We start from the raw sequence: 3772 nt of genomic DNA on the forward strand, positions 1-3772 counted from the left end.
ATGCCGACGAGTTCATAACTTAAGACAATTCAAACTACGACATGGTTCACGACACATTCATTACAAATGACAAATGGCAGCTTGCCCTAGAAAATAGTTCACCAACATCTTACATGCCCTCACAAGTTCACGACGAGTGCACCGAACCGAAGTCCCTACTGAGTAGAGCGAGGCCATTTCCCCTTCTTGTCACGGGCCGAGTCCTCCTCTTGTGCCTCGCGAGTCTTTGCACGCTTTCTTGCCCTCTCCTCCTCACGAGCAAGTTTCGCTTGGCGTGCCCTCTCCTCGTCTCGTCTCTTTCGCTCCATCCTCTCCTTCTGACGACGCTCTTCCTCCAAGCCTCTTCAAAACGATTCTTCGAACCGCCGTTGCCGCCTAAGACAATCTTGGTATTGATCCTTTTTGACATCTTCTGGCACTTCAAGATCTATCCACGTGAAGTACTTGCATAGAGGAGGCGGTGACTGCATACAAAAAATTTGTTAGTGTTGACACACATTTGATAGTAACATTTTACTTCTCGAGCTTACCGGTGGTTGGTCATAGGCGTTAGTTGGAAGTGCACGATCATAAGCATAGTTCGGGCATACAAAATATCTCCGCCCTTCCGTCCATGATTTATTTCGGTCGGTGGATACCTTCACCTTGCAAACATCTCCACACCAACATGGCGGGATGTTGGCATCTTTCTCCTTCACCTTGTCCAAAGATGCGTTGCTCGGAGGCAAATAACTCAAGAGCCTTGTCTAGAGATTCGGCAACCGTCTCCTTGTATGCAACCCAACGTTGCTCGGAGTTCACACGCATTGTCTTCCAACGGATGTGCATTCCAAAACCAACATTATGCCTTCCCACGAACTCAACAACGTCACTTGGGTCCATCCAATTCAAATCCTTCCTCACTTGGTCCAAGAGCTCCGCATAGCTTGGACTACTCTCAAACACCATGTCAAGCTCATCCGGGTCCGGCTCAACATTGCCTTTCAAAAAGGCATCTTTATCCACATGATGAACATAAACACATGTTCTCCCCATCCCTACAATAATAAAAACACACATATATCAAGTAAGTACTTAACAAAAAATATTTGCACAAAATACATATGCCATAACATATATATGAATTAATAACCCTAACCCCCACTTAACAATAACCACAACCCTAACCATAGCATAACCCTAACACCAACATCAAACACACATAACTCTAACCCTAGCATACTATGAAAGCCTAACCAACCCAAATTAGCAAAGAAACATAACATGATTCAATACAAATTTGCAAATCCAAGCCAAAACTAGGGTTTCCCCAAAGTAGCAAGATTTGAGCAAATGTGACAATTTCTATGGATGAAAACGAGGGGATCGAAGGAGATTACCTTAAGGGAGGGGTTGGCTTCGAAATCCACGGTCAAATACTTCGGATTTGTAAGATTTGAGAAGGATTAGAGAGGGGGGGAGGGAAAGAGAGGAGGGGCGCAAGGCTAAGGGTTTGTGTGGGGTGGGGTGTGTGGGGTGGGGGTGGGATGGGAGAGAGGGTGGGGCCAGCCTAAGTGGAATACAGACTGTGCAGCGCCCAAGAGCTAGGCGCTGCACATTACAAGTGTGGCGCCTAAGCCTGAGGCGCTGCAGTGCTGTCTGTGGGGCCGCAACTGGACCAGGACTGCCACGCTGGCACGAGGTGCGACGCCCAAGAGAGAGGCGCTGCATAGTAGTGTGTGGCGCCCAGCTGTCGGGCGCCACACGAAAGGGTCAGCAGAGTGAAATTTTTTCGGAACGAGATCGGTTTGTGATTTGATTTGGACCTCAGGTCAAATATGTGATTTCTGCCACAAGCTGGGTCCTCGATCGCAGACCCCAATCTCTTGTTCGTCTTGGCCGAGGACTAGTCCAGGACCACCACGAAGACATCCAGGCAGCGCTGAACTCTACCTCATAAACCAACTTGTCAGGATTGTTGTGGATGAGTCCGTGTGTGCCGCCGCCCTCCTTGCCGGCAAGGGCAAGGCCAGGGCCGGGCAAACCGAGGTGGAGTTCTTGGCCGACACGGCCCTGCGCCAGGCGGCGGAGGAAGCCAATGGTTGCACAGCGAGCTCCAGGCAGAGGCCAATCAGGGTTGTTGGGGCACCTACACGCCCTACTGCCGCTGGAATAACCACGAGACTCCGACGCCAACGAGGACGGTGCGGATGACAACGAAGGTGCTGCCGGCCAGGGAGGCCATGCATACAAGGTCACCGACCGGTAACTTGCATAGTTTCATTTTGTTTTCTAAATTTTAGTTGAACTTCTCAAATATTGTCTGGTTTGAATGTAGTATATCGAACTTGCTTCCATTTTCTCCAGTTTGCATGAATTTTGTCTTTTTTCTTCAATTTACGTTTGATATGTGGGCGAACATTTGGTGCTTGTGGTTGGGTGGCCGGCTCCCGTATCTGTGTCCGCGGATATTTAGTGTGTCTGATTTGAGATAACACCGTCGGAGATACCCTAGCAATACATATGTATAAATATTTTGATGGTCGGTAGAATCCATGGCATCGCACCGAAGCAGATGGCATGCCTACATCACCAACAAGGCGTGGAGGGGCTAGCACCGTGCCCATCTCCTAGCTCATGCAGTCGGCGGACTCTCTTGCAAAAAGGAGTTCAATCTAGCTATTTTTTGGGGAAGAGACGTGTTCGATCAAATCGTCAACCCTGTATAAAACCAAGAACTTCAACTATTTTGAAATCAGAGATACAATTCAGATTCATCTTTTTATGATTTTTCTATGTACAAACAAAGGCCGCCATGGACATTATGTCATCGATGAACTTTACACCACAGCATATTACAAAATGTTAGGCCGAGTTCAAGGTGGATCAAAAGAGTTACACCTACAAATGGAAATGATTCATGCTGGACCAGAGAGCCTAACATCCTCGTGGACAAGATCATCAATCCCATCGAAGACAAGATCCTTTCGATGTTTCCTAACGTTCTAGGTGACACCAATGTATATTGTAGTCTTCGTGTTCCCGCCAAAAAATAATACTGTAGTCTTCGTGCATGTGTTAGAAAAGGGACACTACAAATATATGATGGTTTCACGCACTGGTAATGGATCAAATGGTTGGAGGTCTGCCCAAACTTCTTGGGAAAGAGAGGAGAAAGATTGTCTACGTCTTCAGCTGTGGGGCAGGATGGACAACTCAGCATGGAGTGTAGGAGACGTCAAAACCGCCTCGCGTAGTTCTAAAATGATCGTCAGTGACTAGCCAGATGAAAACTTGGCACTTGTTGGGGGAACCATTGTGCAAAACGACTACCCAGTCTAACCACGATATGCAATTGCCCAGATGAATTGACATATATACACATGTTCGAGTTGGTTCTGTTAGAGAAAGAATGAAGTGCCACATCACATTTAAGAGGGTTGAGGACTACATACATGGAGACCTTAGCTAGAGATCACATCTCAGCGATGGCCATCGAGGAAAGACGAGGTGATGGGGAAGGTTCATAATTTACACACCTGCCGTCAAGCACTATTGGAGTATCAAGGCTATTGCCAAAGTGCAAGGTACTTGGGGGAGTACTATGTGTCTCTGTCGTCGGTAAGAAAACAACGTCAAAGGGCATGGCACTCGGCAATTGCATGACACATGTCCCAACTCGCCACTTCACGGACAGGTGACGGTACTGCTCCATTTGTCGAGCGAAAATGGTAGACTCACGGGGTCACTACGGGCTAATACGGGCTTCTACCAACAAATCAAACTAGCACCC

This window comes from Triticum dicoccoides, chromosome 1A, assembly GCF_002162155.2.
Source record: "Triticum dicoccoides isolate Atlit2015 ecotype Zavitan chromosome 1A, WEW_v2.0, whole genome shotgun sequence".
In the NCBI taxonomy this organism is placed as follows: domain Eukaryota; kingdom Viridiplantae; phylum Streptophyta; class Magnoliopsida; order Poales; family Poaceae; genus Triticum; species Triticum dicoccoides.